The 26012-nt window shown below is 39.7% G+C and overlaps 1 protein-coding gene across 1 annotated transcript in view; it reads right to left on the bottom strand.

Annotated features, from left to right (window-relative positions):
- The window catches only part of LOC108241675 (protein ELFN1), a 111143-nt gene extending 85288 nt beyond the window's left edge, over window positions 1–25855 (bottom strand). The window contains exon 1 of the mRNA XM_017426044.3: window positions 25647–25855. The gene's annotated coding sequence lies outside the window, so the exon portion shown is untranslated. The remainder of the gene's footprint in view (window positions 1–25646) is intronic.
- Between the last annotated feature and the right edge of the window lie 157 nt (window positions 25856–26012).

Genomic DNA, 26012 nt, shown 5'->3' on the forward strand with positions numbered 1-26012 from the left:
GACTTTTAATGAAACGTCCAGAAAGCAATTATTGGATGTTTAACTACAACTGATTTATTTTTTAAGTCAGTTTAGTTTAAGAAGGCTGCCACAGCCAACTGACCTTCAGAAACACAAAAGGTCCTATAACACTGTCAGGTTTTACAGATACTGACCAAACATTTGGTGTGGTAGTAGCTGAGACTGATCTCCAACACATGCTGTGAGCGCTAACACATTGCACAAGATCTTTGTTTAAAATATCAGCATTAAACTTTTGCAGTTAATTCTGTCTGTCTGTTAGCAAAATATCTCATGAACCACTAAACAGATTTTTAAAAAACGTCAAGGAAGTAACTATTGAATTATTTTTCTTTTTTGGAATCAATCCAACTTAAAATGGCTGCCAATGCTAATCAACCTTAGCAAACAAACAAAAAATGGCTGTAACAGTCCATTTTCCAGATACTGAGGCACAATTTAACGTGGTAGTAGCTGAGAGTCATCCCCAACCATATCTTGAATGAGATTGTGCATTATTTACTTTTTAAGGATTGACCAAAAATAGCGACAACGCTGTCATTCCTCAGAAGATCTTAGTCTAAAACTCTAGCATTAAAAGAGATGGGTGATATGCATTCCTTCAAAGAATGCAAGGCCTTAAATTTTGACTGAATTGAGGAGCTATAGGTTAGTCACACCAGAACCAAAACTAAAGTGGATTGCTCTTGTCATTAAACTACTTCAGTCTCAAAAATTTCAAAGCAGTTCATGGAAACACAGTTTTTCCAGTAGAACTGTTATGATATTCTAACTGGATGTGCTACAGCTGGCTGCAGCTGTCATTATTTGCACTTACAAATAACCATGAAAGTTTTTCATAAAAATGTGTAATGAGAATTTGACAACATTGTTAAGATTTATAAAATACTGTTTGTATAAACCTCTGTAAAACCTTTGAGATTGGAGCAGTTTTAGAAAAATCCACAAAGATCTTAGACTCGACTCAAAGTGGAGTTCTGCCTTCAACAGGTAACATCATCATTGTTCCTAAACGTTCCACAGAACCCTGCTTCAAAAGCTCTGTAGTATCCCTTTAGTCAGGAGTTTGATCTTCAGGTGATTCACTAAAATTCAAACGAAGAACAGCGGCCGTCAGGTTTTGTAAACCTGCTGCAAGCATCATTCTAACAGGAGAAAATCCACTTTAACCCCACCTGAGAAAAGAGTTCCCTCTTCTGATCACAGCACTTGGATTGTTTTTAAATCAAACCTAATACAACCTGACAATCTTTTGTGGCCACTGAATGATCTAAATCTTATTCTTAAGGTTGTTGGGTTTTTGGTTTTTTTTCTCAGCGTCAAGGGAGACATTTTCAAAAGCTACCGTCAGACTGAACAGCAGCCGAGAGGTTTCTGTCCAGAACTTCATCACAAAGAAGGGAAGCATCTGTTTTTGATTGACTTCAAACGCGGCGGAGACAAGAAAGAGAAAAGTGATCAAAATAGGGAACGAGAGCTAAAGAATGGGTAAAAGGCATCGTGTAGGAGCGGGGATGCGACTGCAGCCCATCCTGGCCTGATGAAAATGTGTGATGTGTTGCACCAACAGCAGATCTAACGACAAACCCCACAGGAAGCCGTGTTCCCAACCCCCCATGTCTCACCCAACATATCACACAGTCACTCTGGTGTTGACTCAGTCTTGACACGGATACACACCACACAAGGACATCCATCAGGCTGCGGCGATGACAATAAGTGAGGTGGCTGCGAGCGAACGAGCACGCCGGGTGATAGGTGGGGATGACAGATGGTCCCATCAGCACGGGCGTCACAACCACATCCAACTTCCTCTTTATCAGATCCACTGACCTCCAGTATCCCTTTTTTATTTTGGTATCACACTTCACTTTCTTTTCTGCACATCAGTGTTGTATCTCAGAAGGGTTTTGTTGACAAGAGAATTAGCTTCTGAAGTTGCTCGGATAAAAAGCAGCTGATTAAAGAAAAAGAAAAGTGCCAGCTGTTCTCAGTGGAACATGTGAGACATGACCTTTTAACACCGCATTACATAGATGCACATGATGTGTTAAAATTACAGTTTTGCAGTTGTGTTTCTGCCCGTTCAGTGTCGGAATATTGAATTTTGCAGGTCTTTAGCCTTCAGTTGATTGGGGGAACTGGCAAAACTGACTTTCCAAATAAAATCATTTTTTAGAATTTCCTCCTATTTCAATGAAGTTGCAAACTGTACATTTTATTCTCATGCTAGATGTTCTGCTTTGTCCCTCCATAAACTAAAACTGTGGCATGTTCTCATTTATAAAGAGCTCTTCTTGACCTCCTTTCTACTTAAGAACAAATCTACATCCTTCTCTACATGAAAAGTACAGGAGGTTACTGCATCTATTTGCTCCCTTTAGGAGCTCATATTAAGTTTGGGGGGAAAGCGTTTAAATGGGCCACCGCCATCAAGTCTGCATTGTTAAAAAAAATTGTGGTCATTCAACAGCTTTTTCTAAGTGGTGAAAATCATTTATCACACTTTTAAACCCTGTTTTCGCTCCTACAAAGTGCTTTCTAATGTATTTCTCATTTACCCGCTCTAACAGAATGTCTCACAATATGTTGCATATTGTTCTCCACATACGCAGCGTGTTGATGAAGGACACTTTGACTCGTTGGGGGGCCTGAGGATCAAACTGCCGGCCCTCCAGTTGGAGGACAAGGACTTTATTTACTGATCTGTGGCTGACTCATTTTTACATTAAAAGGTGAGTGAGATGAGATAAGAAATGAGGCAGAAACCTGTCACAGGAACGCATAATCTGAACTGAATCAGTTGTGAAATGAAAAAAGTAGTAATCCTTGAAGGAATCCATATTGCTTGCTGTCTTGCATGCCAAAGTTTTAGACACAGATCTTGCACAATCTGTTAGCATTTGCCGTATATGGGGGGAGTGAGGGGATGACTCTCAGCTATTACCATATCAAATTTTAGCTCAGTATCTGTCAAACCGGCTGAGTTAGAGCCATTTTTGTGTTTGCCAAGTTCAAATAGCTGTGGCATTCACCTTGAATTTGGTTGACTATAGACGTAGTTATAGATGTATATCCAATGATTATTTTATGAGAGTTTCATTAAAATCCATCTTGTGGTTCAGGAAATATTTTGCTATCAGACAGACAAACAACAGTTAATGCCAAGGTTTTAAACAAAGATGTTCTGCAGTCTGTTAGCACTTTAAGTCTGTGATGGGGAAAGCCTCTACTATGATCACACCAAGTTTTAGCTTATTATCTGAACAAATGACTGAGTTAGAGCCATGTTTGTGTTTGCCATGGTCAGTGAGCTGCGGTAACCATCTTGAATCAGCTTGACTCCAAAACATTATCAAGTGGTAAAAATCTTTTATTTAACCAATGATTACTTTCTGAGAGTTTTGTTAAAATCCATCCTGTGGTTCAAGAGAAATTTTGCCAACAGACGGATGAATGCACACACAGAGGCAATTACAGTATATGATAACTCCCCTTTTCTGGGGGCAGGTGATGAGAGAAAGTTAATGATTCGATTGGTAAATTAAGGATCAAGAAAGAAGTGATATTGCACAAAATATCAAGATCAGATAAAAAGAACACTTTAAAAAAAATCAATATGACAAAAATGGCCTGCAGGAATTCAGATGTTATTGAGAAAGAACAAGAAACAAGATGCATGTCAGCATCCAATACAATCAAAATAGAAAGAAATAGTAAGAGAACACGGCTGAACACAGATATGTTAAATAATGTGATTTTTATATGTATTGAGATGAAAAACAGGAAAATAAAATCTAAAACTAGATGACATGGATGAATTAAGATCCTTAAAGGAATGCATATGACCTGCTGCCTTTCATGCTAGAGTTTCAGACTACAATCATCTTATATTAAAAAAAACTTGTAGCTGTTTTTGGTCAAACATTGAAAAAAAACCTTCTCTGCAATCTCATGCAATATGTCACCCTCAGAGTATGTGTTGTGAATGACTCTCTGCTAGTACCAAACTTTATCTGAGTGTCTGTTAAAGTGACTGATTTATAGTCATTTTTGTGTTTGGTAAGATGGCTTTCCTGTGGTGGTCATCTTGACTGTTCCAACTCGAAAGTTCATCAGAAAATTTGATTGAGTTGATTCAAAATCGATTCAGTGGTTCATGAGATGTTTTGCTAACAGACAGCCAAACACACTCTAACACACACACACACACACATACGTGCAAAAACAGACCACAGAGATTAAATTAGACAGAGTGGAATAAAGGAAATTACCTGACAGGAAAAAGTGAATTTAGCTGAAGGTGATGAGATTAAAGAAATGATGTGAGAAAATAAAGAGGAGATTAGAGGCGAAAGAGTAAGAAAACTGATACAGCTAATACGCAGATAGACCAACAAAGAATGAAATGCAATAAATGAGATGAGAGAATCAAACAAGGTATTAACTTAACCTGTTGACATTTGTTGCTGGAGCAACATAAAAATGTCCAGAAGGTATTACTCACTTTTATTCTCTGTCAGATCACTGCATTAGTAATCTTAAACTGTCCATCAGACGGAGTAAAATACAACCTCAGATTACAAACATCCTGTTGCAGCTAAAATGTGACGGTTGTGTCAGCTGTATGGAAACAAGCTGATAAAACCAACAGGGGATAAAAAACAAAGTTCTGCACTGAAGCCTGCTTAGTAATTGATTAAAGCTTGCATTTGATAAAAGGAATTTTTGATGGCCTTGCTGCGAGCGAGATGAGAGAGAGATCAATGCTCTGCCTAACGAAATGACGCCACAGTGTTTCAGAAAGGCTCCAGAGCCTGACAGACACACACCGGATCACGCGGCAGACTCAGAGGTGGCTGCTGAGATACTCGGGGCCCTGCCTGATAAGACGCGACACGCGGGGCCTCCAAGTGTCCGACGCATATAGGTGAATTTCTGCTCCACCCCCCCAGGCTTCTTCCAGCTGAAGGCTCTCTGCAGGTTTTACCACTTCCTGTTTCCTCTGAGCAGAGGTGGACTGACTGACAGACATCAGCTCCTGTTTTAAGCCCCCACTCTGCCCCCCCCCCCAAAAAAAAACCTTTGTCACAGATGCAAAGAACGTGCTAATCTGGGAATATTTTTTTAATTATTTTTTTAAGGGAGGGTAAATCTCATCTCATCTTATCTTAAACGCAGAAAAATATTTAGAAGCAGGAGATTAGAGACCCGAGGCTGATAGTCACATCAAAGACTGATCACTCTTCCATCTCTTTTTCACTCTCTCTTGTTCTTCCTGTCTCGCTGTGACTCTCCCTGCCTTCCCTCCATGAATGCGTGGGTGCAGCTGGTTCCTATGGCAATGCCAGTCTTTCTAAGCTCAACCCCCATGTCACCTCTTTCAGAATATCTCCACTTCATTAATATTGGACGCATGTGGAACACAGACCAGGCATCATTACTTTTATTTATTCAATCTGCTGTGATCCAAATGTAAAATGTGAGCCGCTCTTTAAAGATGGTGACAGGTAAACAGGGAATTTTCCCTCTCAGAAACTGCTTCCTCGTTTTCTGCTCTTGAACCTCTTTGTGCTGCAATAAGGCTGATAAGAAGAAAAAAAGACTCTTCAATGATAATTAAAGCAGGTATTCATCATTGGCACATCAGGGCCACTGATAATTAGCAATGATGCGACGCTCTGTTTATCCCTCTGGGGTTCTTTTTTTTTTCCCACATTTTCCCTCCAGTAGCAGAGCAGTGGCCTCATTCAGAACTAAAACAGAGTCAGATTCTGGCTCAAGGACACTTCGGCAGGCTGGTTATCTCCTTGTAGTGTGACAGGCATGTCAGGAAAACAGGCGCTGAGTGTAATCTTAGCATTCGGAAAAAAATTTACAAGAGTCATCTTACCTTTTCAAAGTGATGCAAATGTGAGCATAAGTGGATGAGAGCGCCAACAAAATCACAAATCTGTTTCTTTAGAGCCCTACTTGGTAATGAAGTTACATTTACAACATTTTTGTATCTAATTGTGGCTTTAAGGAAGCAGTTCAGAGTTTTTGAAGAGGGTTTGGAGTACTTATGACTCATCAGTAGCTTACCTGCTGTAAAGAGGAGTCAGAACAATCTCAGTTTTAAGAATCAGGGAGAAACTTTTAAAGGAGAAGTCAAGCAATGTTGATGGTAAAATAAATCTGCACACTGGCAAATTAAGAAAGAATTCAATTAATTGTTAAAACAATAGCTCAGACCTTTTGAAGTGGGATTTTGTGGTTTTGTGGTAGCTGCGTGTTAGTTGGCCCAAACAGCAGCAGCAGCTGGCTGTAGCACTTCTCATGCTGCATGTGGCACTTCTAGCAGGAAAACGATCATATTTCTGTTGGAATACCTATGTAATATGAAACTGATGGTGGTGTAAATGTTTATAAAACAAAGTTCACATGAACCACCATGATTGAGGGCATTTTAAAACAACAACGGTGCACTTTTGTGCTCGCCTAACTCTGTTGTCATCATTCTGGCTGCCATTTGTTTTCAAACTGAGGTTGTTCGAAGATATCCACAACAGGTAAGATATTATTGTTCATAACCTCTCCACAGAATCTCACTTTATCAGATCTGAACTTATCGCTTTAAAACTTTTAAATCATCCACTAATACTAAACTTAAATGAAATTTTGCAAAAGATATTTGTGTGCAAACTCATTAGAATACTAAAGATGCTGAAAACATTTTTTGTCAAGCTTAATAAAAATAAAAATCTTGTGATATTAAAGAAACATGTAGTCTGGAGTCATTACATATCAAAGACCCAAAACCAGATTTGTTTCATAACAGACCAAATTGGTGTTGAAGCCTTTGTTCTCTGGATTTTACAAGTGTTGGTCCAGTATGTTGTATGTCTTATATAATGTAAATTATTGTATGCAGCTATATTCGATTAAAACCCCAGGTCCTTGTAAAACTCGGCATCATTTAATCCAACAGCTATTGGCCACCTCTACAGTAACAGCTACTAGGTGCAGAGCCAATTTAGGCCTGAGTTTGCTATAAAAACAAATAAAAACTCAAAAATATTTAGTCACTTATGCACGTAGTCTTCTAGCAACTAGTTTCTAGTAGCAAGGTCATAGATTTATTCAGTTTTTACAGAAATGTTTTGACCAGCAAGAACTAAAAGACTCTGATATGTAACAACAAAAGTTTCAGAAATAAATCACTAAATTTATATAGAAAGAGGTTTTGAAAAGGAGCAGGTTTAAAAACAAATCAAATTTAAAGACCTTAGCTATTTTTTAAGAAGAGCACTATAAATACACTATAACTGCACAAAAACACTGATGCATGTTGGGTCATATTCCATTAGAAATAAAAGTGGATGTAAACACTAAGGAGTATTTGCTTAAAAGAGAGTACATCTACATTATAACATTAACATAATTAACAGCTTAATCTGAAAAAAAATGTCATTGCTCCTGCTCCATTAGATTAATGCTTTGTTATCTGTTTGGTTTTCTTTGTTTTGTTTATTCATTAGCACACAAAAACGCTCGTATTCTGAGCGTCGTTGTATTTATAGATCAGGTCATGAGTCCCTTAAGAAGTCAGAGTGCCTCGGTGGCTTATTGGATACAGGTAACTTAATTATTCACCACAGTGCCCCTGGTTCAACGATACACTCAGATATTATTGCAAATTGTGTTTCCAGGTTTTTCCAGGTATTAAGCATTTGAGAAAAGCAGAAAACATGTCCAAACAAACAGCAGCTGTCTCTGGGAGACTTCAGTCTGGCACGATATAATGGGCTGTTGTATGAAAACAAAGCACATGAGAATAGTTTGATACATTCATACTGAAAAAAAGCAAATATCTTCTACTCTCCGCAGCCTGGTAATGTCAGCTCACAGCGCTCTAAGTGAGGTTAAAGAGGCATTTGTTTGATGTGTGATTTCAAACAGGCAGTTGAGAAAATGACAGAAAGTTTATGTCCCATTTAGGAAAATCTACAAATACAATGGGAGTAGGTTTGTAACTTTACATATTATTGTATAAAAAAATCAACTATACTGTTAATCTATTCCGCTCAGTCATCCTAAAACTATTTCACACTGCTTAAAACCCAACAAAAAAGAAATAAAAAGAAATATTCCTCTGAGAAGCTTTTGTGTTTTTCACAAATGTTGAAGCACAGCCTGCAAAGGAAAAGGCTGTCCTGTGGTGGTAGGGTGGTGCTGGAGCTAATCAAAAGTATTTATTACAACGTATCAACTTGTTCATATTGATATAAGATAATAGCAAAAGCTATTATGTTTCAAAATTGAACAATTCTATCACCCTCTTGGTCTCTTCAAGTATTCCATTTTCAATAATTGTGATAGTTTTGAAATAATTTATTCATTTTTTATTTTAATAAACCGAGAAGTTTCACAGTTATTGATCATTTCAAGTGTGTGAATCAATATTTTTGTTTTTCCAGGGTTTTTAAGTTTGTTGCTCCTCTGGGTTAAAGAGCAGATTACAGGTTGTGTTATTCACAAAATACCACATAATCCACATTTTTTCTGTCCCTGATTTGTCCTTTTCAGGGTCAGGGTGTGTTGTCCAGCAGTCAGTGGTTAAGAGGTGGGGTGCACCTTGAACAGTTAAACGATGGTGTATGTAAACACTCCTGTCTTTTTGGATTATAAGACTAACCTGGAGTACCAGGAGAAAACCCTTACTTAGAGAGAGAGAACATTCAAACTCTACACAGAAAGGTCTGAGATGAGATTCAAACCAGAAACACTCTTTCTGTGAGGCGACAGTGCTAACCACCACACCACTGTGCAGCCTATTAAACATAATATCTTGTGGAAACATATCCGATTTTTACTGACTGATTCAATCTGTTTCATGAGACTAAAAAGCACCGATTCTGTTTGAAAAGAAGGCAGTGCTGCAGAAAACTATCTGCAAAAATCCTTTTTTAACCTCAGCTCTCCATGGCTTCTACTCACAGAACAAATTAATTTTTCTCTGATGGCCATTTCTTCTTCTAATGGTTGTCCTTTCCAGGTCTTTTTGATGTCTAGCAGGCTCTTAATTATAGAGCTTTTGCTCTGTCATTTATTTGTGCTTTTACTTTTTTTTTATCTCTTCAGCATCAAAACTCATGTTGATCCATAATTCTTTTTGTTAAACTTATTCTAACTGGCAGGTCTCCCTCATGCTGCAGTGCTGCCAAACTCTGTTTATTAAGGCCCCTGCTTGCCCTACTCCAGGTTTATTTTAAATGGGTACTTCTTTTCTCAGTTTATACAAAACTCTCCTGATGAAAAGCAGGAAAATCTGTGAAATGCCCATGCTGCACCAGTAGGTGGAAAGAATATTCAATAATTTTAGCTTGGCTTAAAATACTCCCAAAACAAGTGTAAGTCTTTTTTATATATATAATATCCTTTAGGTCATTAATTTTTTCAGTACATACTCAAAATTTAATGGTGGCAAGATCAGGATAAAGTGATACAGATGTTGAAAACCATAGTAAAATCAACTCCATTGTTGATAAAAATAAACTTCACTTACAAAGTTAATGTGTTAGCTTATAGCTTTGAGAGCTGCGCCATGCCCCAACCACACCTCTGATCACCAGGAGAGTCTTCTTCTACTCAGTTCACCGTTTCAACAGTTTCTCTCGACACCGACCCTCCCTTCCCCTCATCAATTCTTCCTTATCTCATCCTCATCCTTCAACCCTACTCCTTTTTCATCCCTCTTATCCTCCCCACCCCTTTTCATCCATTTCATTTAATTCAACTCCTCTTAGGCTGGCCACACTTTGCTCATCTTCAGCGAAAGTGCTCCAGAAAGCATTACAGAGCGGCTCCAGTCCACATCCAGTTTCACACTGTCTGACTCGGTCCAATCCAGTACTTCATACTTCTCATCACTTTTATCCGTCACCCTTACCTCATCCACTTTGCCATCTCGGGGGTTCCTAAGCTGGCCAAAATGTTTGTCCAGTGAGACAAAACCCTCGCTCTGAGTCGTCTTCTTTTTCCTCGTCACCAACTCAACTTTTAGATCAATTCAGACTCTTATTCTCACTTCACTTTATAAACCTGTGAACTCACTTTAGTTGTGGTGTGATAATGCAGCAAAAAATGTCAATTTTTAAAAATATCCAGAGTGGTGGGTTTAGGGCTTAAAGTGTACAAATACCTCTAAATGTTTGTGTGGTACATATAAACAAATATTGTTATGAACACCTACATTTTGTTATTGTTTTTCTCATAAAAAGGAGAAAAAAGATGCCCTTCTTAATGCACTGCACTTTAATTTCACTCTGAATTTATTTATTTGCCTAAATATGATTTACAGTATTCTGGTTCTTATGTCTTTATAAATCCATGTATTTTACTGATCTGATTTTATATTGTCGAGAACTTATCTGCTTGTTTTGTTGTATCGTTCGACGTTTTAAAGCCTTACACAAAACTAAATTTCAAGTAATCTCTTTTGTATTGACAGTTAAATTCTGACTGATTGCTTGATTGATGTTTAAAGCAGTGCTCTCCTTAGTTATTTCATTTTTAAACATTTAAGAGATGTTTGAAGATAAAATGAGTAGTTGGGTTTACATATTCTTGTCAGAAACCTTGTGAATCCACAGTTCATCACATGTTCTGAGCTATTTTATCCTTATGTCATTCAAGTCGAATGGAATCAAATAGGATCAGAAGCCAGCCGGGGCTCCTATCTGGCTTCTGATTGGTTGCCGGTCTATTGATGCACAGCTGCTAGCTGCAGCCATCAAAGAGCTGTGAGGATCCAAGAAAAAGAGTCAACATTTCCTGACATTCATTCAGTACTTGTCGAAAAAAAAAAAAACATGGACAAAGTAAGAGCATCATAGAAGGATCCATCCACACATACAGCCATACAAACGCTTTATAAAAGTCAAATGCAAGTGCTCGCCTCCACACATGTAGATGTCCCAAAGGACCTCATTACTATGATTGGCTTCGGGACCTTTTGCTGATCAGGACACTCCTTAATGTATGCATTTGCATCCTAAGTAAATAAAGTTCCTTAAATGCATGCCTGTGCACTGCAGGGAACGTATGTGCTCATGAGCATGAGAGGTTTTGTTAAGAGTTGTGAAGCATCAGAAGCCACTGGAGAGAGAAAAGAGAGAGCAGGGGGAAAGAAAGGAGGAGTGGGGCCACGCATGGTCAGAGAGGGCAGACGTGAGCTAAATAGCTGAGTTGGCAACTGTAAAGCAGAGAGGGAAGCAAAGGGTGGGTGAGTCACACTGCTGTGTGATGAGGCACAGTGTAAGGACAGAGTTTTTTTCTCTTTCTTCCTGAGGGGATATGTTCTCTGTGGCTGGAAGTCGAGTGAGCTATAAGTACGCTCAGCATGTGCTGTTTTTAACCGCTTTTCCTTTTGAGACGTTTTCTGTTTAGACATCTAGTCTCCGGCACTATTTTAGCTAGAAAAAATAGTAAAAACAAAGCATATTACATGGCTAGAACAGGCTAAAAGAAATCATCTGGGCTTTTCAAAGGATCTTGCATCAGTTTGCATGGATTTGCTTCTATTCAGAATTAGTGGGGCAATCGCTAATGTGGAACAATGTGGCTGGATATTTTCCACATAATGTTTTAATCTTCTGAAATGAATGCATATGTGCAAAAATAGTATTAGAATAATTTAATTACATTTATGAAGTCAATGAATCACACCAAAAGGGCTTTGTGTACTCCAAATAGCTGGTATGTTACAGTAAAGCTGTTTTCACAAAGGACACGGTGGGCTCCACTTTCAAATCCATTCACGTCTCCTGATCCTGACTTTGCTCTGCGCTCAGCTCGGTGCAGCACAAGGTTGAGCATGCTGTCTGTGTGCTCTGTGCTGAAGTAAAAATCCTTTCAGCTCCAGTGCTGTGCCCTGCGTCGACATCACAATGCATCCAATCACTGCAAATCACACATTTACACATATATATATTAGCGTTTGTTAGGTTAGTTATTTTATGAGTCACGGTATGACTCTCCCCAACAGACCACGAGATGGTTAAATTGTCTCCAACAGGCTGGAGTTTGCGTTGAAGCAGTTGCTGAAAAGTTGCAGCCCCTGAAGGAGCCTGATCTCTTCTAATTTAGAGGATTGCTCCTCATCAGCAAAAGTAATGAAAGGATTTCATCTGGCAGCTTGAGGGACATACAAAGTCTGAAGCTGTAAGAACTAGTTACTTCCTGGATGTCTTTTTTGTTGTCCAGCAACCAGGGTCAATCTTTGTTGTGATTGGTGTCTTTAAGCTCTTCTCTACTGTTCTGCACTCCATTGAAAGTGCAAAGTACAGTCCATCAAATATTTGCAATTACTGTTGTAACTATTAGAAAACTTCTTGTTTATGTCTGCAGAGCTTTTTAAGGGTTAAACTATGACTGGTGCTACAACTAGTTCTTAACTCATTTATTAAATAAAAAACATCATATATTTTAAAAAAGGAACGTAACTGATTTGTTTTTTTTACAGCTACCATGGGAGTCACATCTCTTCTAGTGTTGATTTTCATTCTGGAGTATTCAGTAGACAATTGTAGTGCAAAGAGACAGTTTATTTGCACAAATTACAGTGCTTGCGTTATTTTCTTCCAAACTTGTGTCTTAATTTTACCAGTCAAGTTTATAAATGCTGTATTAAAAACAGTCAGTGTTTGCGAATGTGCTGTATAACACTGCTTTGCATTTCCAACCTCTGATCAGTTTTTATAAATGGTTCTGCAAATGAGATGAAGACATTTCAAGCAAAATTTATAGAGGCTAACTTATAATTAAGAAAAGCTGACATAGTTTATTAACTAAATTAAAGCATTTATAAATCTAATGGAAAGCAATGATTGTGAATGCAGCTCTGTGCATTAACTGTGTGACTGGTGGTAATAAAATAAACAGCAGGACATTGACATACATTGAGCTATATTATTCCAGTTCCAATTCATCTTTTCATTGATGTAAAAGCTCAGTCTTTTTAATAATCTGTATTGAATCAGGCAGACGAAATGCTTCACTAATTGGGAGTTTTAAACATGGAACTCACAACATTACTATTGGTACTGGTCTCTATAATCCTGGCCCCAACCTTCGACAAAAGTATGTCCTTGCTCTGGCCCAGAAAGTGCTCATGATTCAAGCTCTTTTTCAGGATACATATCATTTGGTTCAACTCACCAAAAAAAAAGTTGTATGTCTCCACTCTGAAACAGCTCCTGACTTAGTACTAGTTGTAGATTATCATGGCTCTTTTCCAGGACTCGAATAATTTGGCTCAGCTCCCCAAAAAGGATTGGCTCGTTCCAGAACAAAGCCAAACTTCTCATCTTTAGTTAGTGATGCTGTGGCACCAATAATGATGGGCTAGGGCAAGTCAAAACAGAACAAAATGGTGCTCAGCAAGCACTGTCTACAAACTAGCTCTGCAACTGGTTTGGTGGAGAGAGAGAAAAAAAACTTTCTGTCATTGTTCAGAAAGTATCTGTTTTAAACTCAGGCTTCTATGTGTCCTCCTTTTTTCAAAAGGGTTTTTTCAGTGGGAGAAGGTCGCAGGTTTGTCTCCTGCCTGGGGCCTTTCTGTGAGGAGTTTGCCTGCTGCATGTTTGGGTTTTCTCCAGATACTCTGGTTTCTGCCCACAGAGCGAAAACATACATGTTAGGTTAAGTGGTAACTCTAAATTGTCCCTAGATGTGAGTAGGAATCAAGAACGGTTGTTTGTTTGTCTCTGTGTGGCCCTGTGATGGATTTGGGACCTGTCCAGGGCGTTTCTCCCCTCCCCGTCACACAATGACAGCTGGAGACAGACACCAGCTCCTCCCGACCCTGCATGGAAAAGCAGGTAAAAAAAAAAATGGATAGAAGGATATTAGATGTGTACTTCAGGGCTTTGCCCTTCTAAAAAAAAGTCTTCATCTTAAATTTGTTTTTGTGCCACTGGGTAACTAAATTCACTTCTACTGTGATCCTGCTCATTTTCCTTTTTCATTTCCTTAGATGCAATCGGTGCCTCGAGTGTCAAAGGAAGTAAAGCAAACAAACAAAATAATAGAACCTCAAACTAGTTTTTTTATGGGTTTTATTGTGTTCCATTCAAACAAACTGGTGCACTACTTCCCAGTGAACTCTATTGTGTATGTATAGATACTGAAAAGATTGTCCTAAAAACAAAAGGTGGGCTTTGAAAGTTTTGCAAACACAAGTCCTGCCTTTGTGTGGCTTTGACTTATTCATGGCAATTTTGGGGGGGTTCAGTATTCAGTGTACAGTACAAGCTAAAACTACAGTATAGCTCCAGGTCAGCTTGAAGCAGTTTTGATCTGCTGCATTTTAATTTTTTCTATTATCTGCGCCAGCCTATACAGAGTTTCTACTCAGTGCCATGTGCTGGAAGTTAGTTTAAGGTTGTGAAACTTCTAGATAGCATTTTAAGGTGGTAAAACAGCAATTTGTGTCATTAGGATGTTGCTCACCTGAATGTTAAGGTCCAATAGCTTAAAGTGTCAGTTTAACAGGACAATTTTAATAACTAATCACATCTAAACCCAGTACAAACTAGAATCAGCAACCCTATCATATTATAAAAGTTTAATTAACGTTTTTTTTTTTTAATTGCTTGATTCATTAAGTTCTTGAGAGTCTTTTCTCTTTTATGTTTTCGGGAGGATACTTCATTTTCTTTGCCAAGATAAAACAAGGGAAATTTGGTCTGAATGTGGATTAAAAAGTATGTCAAAGCTATTCTTTACGTAAAGTATGATTAGTACGCATTAACATCTCGCTGGTGTGAATGGAGAGATTTCAGAGCTGCGACTTTATCCAGCCTTTGAGTTTTTGAGGTGACAGAAGCACAAACTCCGCACACCCAGCTTTGTGTGGCATGTGTACAGATGCAGACAGATACAGTACAAACCCGTGTGTGATATTTTGAGTTTACACGTCTCAATGTGTCCTTGACTGAGCTTGCTTTTATGACGCACCGAGAAGCTTAGCGTTCTGTAAAAGTCCCAACACTCACATCTCACTGCTCTCTTTCTCTTTCTGCCTCTAACCACCCAGCAATCCAGTCTTGATTCTAAGGGACATATGAGGGATTTAATACAATTTGTAGGGGAAGGAGGCAGGGAGGGATGAATGATATATTGACTTCTATATAAGAGGAAGGCTGGGGTGGTAATCTCATTTCAGGATGCTGTGATGAGATTCTGGCCTGTTTTCTCTCCAAGATGATGTGACTTTGGTCCTGACAACATCATGCTGCTCTGTGTGTGTGTGCATGAATGCGTGTGTGTGTGTGAAAGCACTTGGTGCTCTTATGATACGGCACTCTGATTTTATCTACAACCTTGGCTAAAAACAGCATCTCTCTATTTTTGTGCACACGCAGCAGATAAAATCTTTTTCTTCCTCGCTGAAGTTACTCTTTGTTTTCCTAAATTCTTCTAGAAACTACTTGCAGATTAGTGCTGGTTTAGAGGTGATGAAATACATTGTGTTTTAAATAAACATGCCGTTCTTTTTATGTAAGAAATATTCATGAGGCAGGCAGCATCAGCTCATAAGAAATGGAGGCAGAATGAAGGTCAGAGAATAGCTGTCAAATATGGGGATTTTAAATGTACATTCCTGTGTTCAAAGCAGATTATTAGTACCAAAGACAATAAAAAATATGGTATATTTTTATTAAAATACTTTTATTCAAGCTTAAAGAGAATATTTCTACGCTCTTATATTTGATTTCTTGAGCGCACAAGACACATTGAAGCTAAACAGATTTAGCTTTACTAGCTCCACCTGTCAGTTTTAAATTCAAGTACCTTTTTTCCCTCAGTTCTTCTACTTTGAGCAAAGGCCTACTGTGAAAATGGCAGCCTTCATCATAGTTAAGCAGCCATGTCTCCAAGCAACAAGTAAATGTGTGCAAAATAAAGTTGTTTGGGTTATATTTATGGCTTCTTTTTCCCACAGTATGTCTTGCTTGGTATAATTTTTCACTTCATTCTGTCACCTTTTTATTGTTCACCATCAAAATGCGAAAGCAGACAATAATGGTTGTGTACATGTCTCTGAATATGTGTGCGTCCGTCTGTTACCAAAATAGTTTGTGAATCATGAGACAGATTTTAATCAAACTTGCAGTAATTGATCTATAATTGATTACCTTTAGGTGTCAACGCAGTACAAGATGGCTGCCACAACCAACTGACCTTAAAAAATGTGGTTTTAAAACCAGTTGTTTTAAACCTATGTTTACCTTAAAATCAGAAATCTGTTTATCCCAGCAGGTGGGGCACAAGTCATCACAAATCCGGTCCATCACAGCAGCGAGTCAAAGAACCATTCACGCTCACAGAAACATCCACTTCAGGTTCACCAATTACCACCCATCAGGACACTGAAATGCCCCTGTCAACAGCAGACTCTTGCTTTGAGGCAACATAGCTAATAGCTGCACCGTCACACGGCTTCACTGTGTATATGTAATTTAAAGTGTTTGACACAACATATGGGACTGCAGAGTTGAACACATCAGATCTTTGGTCAGTAAACCCAACAGTACAGCACCTGTCCGAGAGATTTGAATCAAATCACAGAATTTCCTCCGCTGTAAATGTACAGAAGGGCTTTTCATCCATTTATTGTTAACGCTTCATATATTAGATTTGTATGTTATCGAGAAGCTTTTGCTTCTTTATTCCAATGTCATTCTCTTCACTCTAACAAAATTGCACGAGTCAGCCCTGGATATTTTGCAGACAAATACAACATGTACAGAACAAATAGTTTTCGAGAGGTGTTCATTCACAGTCTCCTCTGGTTCTGAACAACAACAGGGTTTTGGGCTCTGAACTGAAGTTTTCCTGATAGAATCAGGTTCAGGTCTGCAGATAAAGGTTGTGTGATATGACTGAAAGCTCCAAAATTGAAGCTGAGATTATTTTGTCAACTTCTGTTTAAGGTCAGGAAAGACCTTTCAGCTCTTAATAAGATTTCAGATCTGTGTCCAGGTCAGTTTAATGACTTATGGGCTGGCATTTGCAGCTTGGCACCTAATTCATTGTGGAATTATATAAAGTGCTGATGTAGAAAAGATTAACACGTACCAACAATTCAGTCTAATGCAAATGATAATTTCACATTTTTGCCATCATGTCCTCATTAGAGCTCACTTTAGAAAATTCCCGAACTGGCGGGTCATGTTGAAACGTAATCTTGGTGACATTTTCTTCTCGTTCTTTGTCTCACAGAGCGGTGCATCGCCTGCTGAAGATCCACGGCACCAGAACTGTTCTGAGCAGTTGACAGTGCTGCTTGTTTGTCATTACCCAAGATTCTCTGGGTTGTCATGGTAATGCATGACTGTGAGAGACCTTAAGGGGATGGAGAAATAAGGATGGGACGGTGCAAATATGATGGTGGCGTTTAGAAACTCTTTGCCTTTCTTCTCACTTTCCGATAAAGGAGTTTCCATTATTCAGCCATCAACGCATGCATTTTTCATTTTTAAGGGTCACACTTAAGCAGAAAGGTGGCAGATGTTTTATGTATTTAGCTTTTGAGCTGCTGAGTTTGACACATTTGCACAAAAACTGACAAGGCGAGGCTTGGCAGAACTCAAACTCACAACGACACGGCAAAGTTTTAAGGATTTTATTGTCAGGAAGCTGGGAGCAGGCTCAAAGTCTTTGATCGTCTCACTCACGTGATCGGCTAGTGACGGGACCGGAACTGGTAAGTCTACTCCAACTTGGTTTAGCGTTGCAGACCGGCTGGTCTGAAAGGGGCTGAGACGAGAGGGAAAATCCAGATCCGGGCGTGAGGTCGTTACCGGTAGGTCAGAGGTCCAAAGCCAAAACCAGACAGGGAGAATCCAAAGGGCGAGGTCCAGATGGGCGAGGCAAGGTCGGTAACGAGAGATCAGAGTCCAAAGAAGTATCAGGCAGGGAGCAGGCAAGAGACAGTGGTCATGGAACAGGCAAGGGTCGAGATCAGGCATGAACGAGAGTAGTACGCTGGACATTTACTTGCAGCAAGGCTTTCAATAATCTGGCACTGTGATCTGGGAGCTGTGGGTATTTATGGTGACAGGAACAGGTGAGACAGATGAAGCTGATTACGTGGGCATGGCAACATGGGTGTGGCTTGAACTGTGGGACTGTGGAAAGTTACATGACTGTGGCAAGAGGCGTGGCAGGAACAGATGGAGCTGTGACAAAAACAAGTTAAAAATCATCACCTGCTTCCATGGGGCTTTTATTTAGTATAAAGACATGACAGCTTCACTCCTCTGATCAAATCTTACTCAAGAGAGTTGCACTATTTCTTTATGTTTAACCCATGCTAATGATTTTGTTGAAAATGAAAAATTAATTTTATTGCGTTCCTGCGGAGCTCATTCCTTAAAAGCAGAGAGGTTGAATCAAACACTCAATTAATCAACTACTGGGTCAATAAAAAGTTAATTGCAAAGTGTTCCTCTAATTAATCACTCGGGAAATGGAGCTTGTCCAGTGTGAGAACTTGCTCCTTTTTTTCTGTTTATTGTTGTAATTTTTTACATTTATATTCTGTCATTTCCTGGCGTTTTATAAACCAACCTATCCATCAATCATAAGCAAAGAGCAGATTTGCCGGTGGAAACAGTTCTTAGTCTTTGCCCTTCACTTTAACGCTCAGCAATTCTGAACGGTATGTTTTAACTTCCCCGGATAAACTGAAAATAAACTCCTACCACCTTGTTTTAAACTCAAACTGGTGTGAAAAAGCTTCAAGACAACATGTCACATCACAACATGATGCTGGAGAGACAGAAAAGTGACAGCGACAAAGAGAAAATGATAGCCTGAATACAGACAGCCATTATAAAATCATATATACACTTTATATTGCTTTCACCCACACGTTTAAACACACAGCATGTGTCTAAATGACACCCTTCCAACACGGTGTATGCTGCCAACAGCTGTCAGGTATGAACACTGAACTCGTGTTTCCTTTTTATTCGCTAGTCTTAGTTGTAGAAACGTGCTCGTACAGACACCCAGCACACCTCAGCGTGTCTGCAAGTCTTCCACTTAGAGAAGAAAATTCACAGTAACATGGAAAATTAAAGGGGTCCGTGAGAAAAAAATAGATTTAGCTTGTCTTGACTATGAAATTCATAAGCACACACTTACTCTGACAGTAGTTCCTTGTCACAAATCAAACTCAACAGACCCAAACAGATTTAAAGACATGACCTCTGACCTTCCTCAAAGCCTTAACATCCGACTCAAACACTCATGCACTTGTAGTTTATATCAAAAATCAATGCACACACGTACCAAAGGATTGTAAAGTTAAACCTGTGTAGTGATTGCCAGCCAGATGTCGCTCAAATTTTGTAAAATGCTCAGAAATATCTACAAAACATGCAGCATCAGAAATCACACAATGTAACTTTGGTCTTTAAATAAAAATTTACTCAACATCAGCCCACAACATTAAGTTGTGTTCATACATGCCCAGAATCACTTTATACCTTAAAAACCAAAACAACAATGAAGCAGTTTTACCAAGTTTTTTTCTCTTCTGTTTGTCTCGCTTTATCCGAACCCTGTCACCATGAAACTTTGATTGAATGTTGAAATGGTTAATAACTCATTTTGTAGGAATGTGTGGACAGAGGAAAATATATATACAAAAAAAAATAAAAACATATCAGGAGGACCACGTTAGGTTTTTTATAATCAAGCCAAGCCTAGTGACGTTCATGCAAGTGCCACCAAAAAAGAGAATATTTGTAAAAGGTTTTGACATACTTTAAATATTTTCTAGTTCAAATTCAAGGTGTGGATTTATATACAGTATGCATTTTCTTTACATTAGGCAAATATGGGTACATTTAACATGGTCAACGTTATTGTGTTTTTGATTAAAAAAGTGAACAAATGTGTTGTGGCAAATGTGACAAAGTGAAAAAGGATTATATCATACCAGCGTAAAACTTGTGAAATTTGTTTTGTTTGCAGTGGTATAAATACTAAAAGTGGACAAAATGCTAAAATACTTTTTATGGACAAAAGTGATTCTTTCTGTTGTTTCTGTTGTTTTCCCATCGTTCGCAATGTTAGAGCTGCTCTCAAGATTTCTTTAAACAACCAATGAGGCTATAAATGACACCCAAACCCTGGAGAAATGTGTCACCAGAGAAGAGAGCAAAACACAGAAGATGCCTGATAGATAAGAAAGAAGGAGATACTAATCAAAAAACAATCTCCCACTTCCTCTCCTGCTACTGATACCTCAGGGTTGGAACCACAGATCTTTGTCAGGAAACGGAGCTCGGTCAGGAGACCTAATACGATTTCAATAGTCCAATCTCTAGTAGTTAATGGGACAGCCAGAGAAATTTCTCCTCTCGGCCCTGAAGAGCACCTTAGGACAGAACATCAGATGGGTTTTCAAGTTTCTGCCAGGCCACAGTGCCTTCAAACTACCTCTGCCACAAAGCCATTGCTGTCTGCAGAACAGAGGGCAGAGGTAACAAAACAGAAAAGAGACGAGCAGGATGGGAGAGAAACACTTCTATTGAGCGGCTTCCCAGCCCTATTTCTCCTTCTTTTGTCACTTTACAATGTGCCATCTCTTTCCCTTTCTCTTTCAGTGTCTATCACCTCAGCCTCCTCTCTTTCCTTCTATCCCCCTGCTCTTCTTCCCCTTCTTTTCTTAGCATACCACAATTTCTCCTTGATTTCCAGAGAGGGGAAGTGTGGCAGTAGCTGGAATACAAACTAGCTGACTCAATACACTCGCACACACACACGCACACACACATAGCCTGTGTGAAGAGGGTGTGTACAGCTTAGGGGTATGGGAAGATGGCGTCAGAGATGAAAAGAACCAGAAGGAGGAGAGGAAAAGTGTTCGGGGAGGGGAAACAGATAGAAAGAGAGAAGGTATGAGTCCTCGTCTGGAGAGTTTAGGTTGGGATTAGCTCTCTAACTCTGGCAACAGCGAGATATGCGTCAGCAAACATTAAGCAGCTCATTCATCATTCACGGTATGAACATGAGGTATGAGGTCACTGCCTGGTTGTCTCATCGTTTGGAAATGTAACGCTCCGGTTAATGAAGTCTATTCAGAGGAATCTTTGTACAAGAGTTTGATGCCTGTTTTTAGGAGGAGAGGCACCCTACCAGCACAGTCAGAGCATTAGGCTGAGCCCACAAACTGCCATAAAAAGTCAGCTTAGTTTATGGGATTTTATTTTTTTTTCTTGTTTTCGAAGGGTATCTATAACAACAGATTGTAATATAATATGGGTTTTAAATCTCTGCCTCCACAATATTATTAATTATTAACACAACTTTTCTGTAACTATATCTGGCATCTTTATTTGTCTTGTTTTGTCAGCTCTTTTCTTGCGTTAAAGCAGAGGTGGGCAACATTTTGTTTCCACAATCTCATGCTGACTTAGTTAAAGCAACCAAAGGGTTGCATATTAAACTAGAGGAGTAAATCTTTAAGACAGATCATTCGAAAGACACCTCCAGCTTGTTTTTTCATCCATTTTCTTTACCCGCTTCTCCATTCCGGGTTGCTGGGAGCTGGTGTCTATCTCCAGCAGTCACTGTTTGAGAGGCAGGGGACACCCTGGACAGGTTGCAAGTCCATCACAGGGACACATAGAGACAAACAATCATTCACTCACAATTTTAGAGTTACCAATTAACCTAACATGCATGTTTTTGGTCTGTGGGAGCAAACCAGAGTACCTGGAGTAAACCCACGTGCACACAGGGAGAACATGTAAATTCCACCCTGAAAGGCTCCAGGTTGGGAAGCGATCCAGCTAAACTTTATTTTAATTTCCTCTGGTTTATCTAAATGGCTGTTTTTCTCATCAGAAATCCCATTTGCATGTGGATGAGAGGTGTTAACACAATAAAAAATGTCCAATTTGAAAAATTTTCATGTTCCTGCGGACAGAACCCGTGATTTATTATTTATATTCTGGTTTCTGAGCTCTTTTAAACTTTTTTTTGTTTGTTTTTATTAGAGAACATCAGAGATGGACGAAGACTGTCTTTCGGGTTGTATTTTCCCCGTGCATGTTCTAAAGCGTAACCCAAGTTTTGTCTTGGATGTTGTCTTCTGGTTTACACATGAACTGCTTTGTAATGTTTCTTCATCAGTGCTACTGCTGAACACTTTTTTGCAGCCTTAAAAAAGAAAATCTAAGACTTCGCTACAGAACAGGCAGGTTCGTGAGGAACCCCCCCCATTTTTACTATTTGCATTCTTTGGGTGTGCATGTGTGTATGTGCTTGCAACGTTGTGTGTGAGCGAGTCGCAACTTGTAACAATAACTTCCTAATTACAGTTCCCCAGTGTTTGTGCAATCTTCCTGAAATGCTAACTAGCCCCCTACAGGGACTGTGGTACATTATTAATCCATGTGCTTGCCTGAGCGTCCTCGGCTGGAAAGTGTGTGTCTGCAAACACACGCGCGTGCTGTTTTCTGAACACACACGTCTATTTGCATGTACTCACACATCCCTCCTTATAAGTGCTGCGCTGACATATGTATGTCAGCGGTTAATGTGGGGAAATTTCTGCTGTCACTGCTCTGAATAGTGGGTCATATGTCAAATGTGCAAACAGGGAGTTAGTTTGAACCCAATTTGTAAAACTGCACCTGATTTTTCTGAAGGTTGCAAACAGGTCACCTCAGAGTAAAATAAATGTTTCTCATCTGACACAATAACACCCGAGGAGCTAATAATTTCTAAAGAATGACCTTGTTTGGTGATGAGCTTCATTGTAGCACTTCCTATTAGAATGAAAAATGCTGCTCTCTTGTCAAATTTGTCTCTAAATCCTCTGCATCACCTCAATTTCTCATTTATTTTAAGATGTTTTTTTTTAATTCCACCACACGAGTATTTGTTTGTTTGTTTGAAGAAATATTACATAAGATTATTTTGTGTTTTCTCTGCTTTACCCATACCAAATAGCCAAATTGGAGATTACATCTGTGAGATTATGGCGCATTTATATATTCTGACGTTATTTCAGAGTCAAGACAGTTTTGTTTTAAATAACAGGAAAGGTTTCTCAGCAGTTGCACAGAAGAATTCATCTCCAAACACAGCCAGAAGAGAGGTGCCATGTTAACTTTGCATGCAGATTAGTTTCCACACTGTGGTAGCATTGCCTCTCAGGAAAGATCAACATTATGACACGAGACTCTGCTCTCCAACATGCTTAATATGGGGAGCAAGTTTCTGTTGAAATAGGGATGGCTTTTACAAATATCAGCTGAGGGGGGTTGATTCTGAAATTTAGCCAGGGATTTCAACAGATATGAGCTCTTTTAGCCTGGCAGCTAAAGGGATGAAAACAGAGCAGTAAATGGATGGAAGGGTGAGGAAGGATCTCCCATGGTACTTAGCGAGTGCTTCTTCAGTATTCCCGAAGAACTTGCCCCACAGTGATGCCTACAGGCACTAGGGTTGTACCATGGATGGATAGCTTTCTCTTGGGGCTAAAGTCAATGATGGATCAAAAGCTCAAAAGAAAAAGTCCTTCAACTCTTCGGCTGAAGGTTGAGAGCATAACTGGAGCACAGTGATGAGACAAGCGCAGACGTTAAACCCATCACTTTTCATCGTCTTGTAGACATGCTTGGCAATTCCTCCCCGCTAAAAGTTGTCACTTTTCATTACAGCTGATTTTTAATGTTTCCACCTGCCTTATTACAGATGTAACCATCAGAGTCCCACCACCGCTGACACTTCTGCTGCCGCAGCATAAAAAGCTCTCACTGTGTGGCTGCTGCTCGAGAGATGTTTCACGGCTTTATCGAGCAAGACTTTTAGTGCTCACGAATAGGAAGATTTAAGAATCTCCCTCCTTTTTCTTTTCTTTTCTTTTTTTTCAAGCCCTATCAGGAGTGCTCCTACAACTTGTGTGACTGCCGCAGCAAGCACTGCAGTACTAATGCAGGATGAAAGCAAGATGAGCAACCTCAAAGATTGTTATCAATGAATCCCGGGGACTTCACTGTGACAGAGGATGTCTGACCCCCAAAACAAACCAGTCAATCATTCTTCTCTCCCCAAAGCATTTAGTCTTAAAAATAAGACACTGAAAGTGTCGTACTGGATCGGCACCACATCTATTCATGGCGATAATAGCTCAGTCCTGTTCCCTTCTTTCCTTCAATCTTTCCGCCTTCTTTTTTCCTTCCTTCGCTCCATCTGTGGCACTCAGCCAACAATCGGAGTCAGTCAGTGGAAAAACTCTGTTAGTAGTCCATGCCCTGTGGGACGAAGTGGCAACAACATCCGTAACAACAGATAGTGGGGCGGCCAAAATTTAACTGGCTGAGTGGCTTTATGTCTCACACATGCACCCAGACTGAATGAAGCTTGGCTACATGGCCTCTTTTATATTCGCTATTTATGTCAGTCATGATACATGTGGTTTCATGACATTTTAGGGGGAAAACTCTAGTTTTTATTTTTGTACAAAAAGCAGCCGTTCTTCCATTTAATGTTTCCTCCTTTGATGCTTTCATGGAAGGCGCCAACATGTCTCCCTTTTGGTGTTGCATTTAGTTGAAATCTAGCAACTCTGAAGGCCACAACAAATTTATTTCAAGTCCATGCTCATTAAACACTCAGTGAGCCTTTCTAAGAAAAAAAACCCTCGTTCATTATCTTTTTTTCCTCTTCTCTTGTTTACTTTGTTTTCAATTAAAGGTGCACTCCACAGGATTTAATTTTGTCATGACATTTCAAAGAAAAGCTTTGAAAAAACAAAACTTTAATAATATCTTCTGTGGCTCCCGGTGTAGCTTCAAAAGGACTGGGGGGAAAAACTGAAATATGATGAGCTGCTTCAATTTTACCCCCGTCTATCGCTCTCTTTTTTATTTCTTCATTTTCTCTGCTGTGAGCCCTGATTGAAATACAATTTCAGGCCACATGCTTTAAAGGGTTTTTTTTGTTTTGTTTTGTTTTGTTTTTAACCAGAGACTTTACAGATATGAAAAGAGAAAGATGCAAGAACAAACTGGCGAACTGGAGCGGTCTCTGCTGCTGTCCATGGTCCTGAACACTCAGCCCTGCGTCGTCCCGGGACAAGGACTATTTTACCCCAAACGATGAGCTTATTTATTTAGGCACAGGACACATGGCTGATGCATTAATAAATGCTGAAAAAAAGGCTCAGGCTTGAACCGAACAACCACCACACACATCCAGTTTGGATCTATATGCACCCGCATCATCAATGCACTCACACGCTCCCGGAGATAAAACCATACAGCCAGCCCAAGCGTTCCTTTCCAGCTAATTCCCCTCCATTCATCAAGACTGTACATGCACACGCGCGCGCAAAACGCACGAAAACACAGGGAAATTAAGTGATTTCAGAACCGCAGGAATGCCTGAGCTGCTTTTTATCTCTCAAAGTTGCCTGCGCCATGCGAGTCCAGCCCTCACAGGGCAGCAGCATGAACCGAAACCAGAGCTGTGTGTGCGCGCGTGCGTGCATGCGTGTGTGTGTGTTTGTGTGTGCGTAATCTACAGATGTTTGCTTGAGGATTCGACTTTACCTGCTCCAGATGCTCCGGAAGACGCGGCTCCTGAACGCAACGCTCCGCTCGTTGCCTCTGGCAGTATCTGTCTCTGTTTTTCTGTCTCTCTTTGGACCCTCTGTCCGCCTCTGGTTTGTCCCAGCTCTTGTCTCCTCTCAGAGAAGAGCCGTGGTCATGGCAGCTCTGGATGTGACCCACGTCAGGATTTGTTTTATTTATTTATTTGTTTAGGAGGGGGAGGGAGGTGGTAGGGGGAGATGCAAAACGGCATCCGATGTGATGTTCTGCCTCCTCACCGCTGCTTCTCACACTGCGTCAGGCTCCGCTTCCCCTCCTCCTCCCTGCTCTCTCCCTCTCTCTCTCTCTCTCTCTCTCTCTCTCTCT

The sequence above is a fragment of the Kryptolebias marmoratus genome, linkage group LG3 (genome assembly GCF_001649575.2).
Source record: "Kryptolebias marmoratus isolate JLee-2015 linkage group LG3, ASM164957v2, whole genome shotgun sequence".
NCBI lineage: Eukaryota > Metazoa > Chordata > Actinopteri > Cyprinodontiformes > Rivulidae > Kryptolebias > Kryptolebias marmoratus.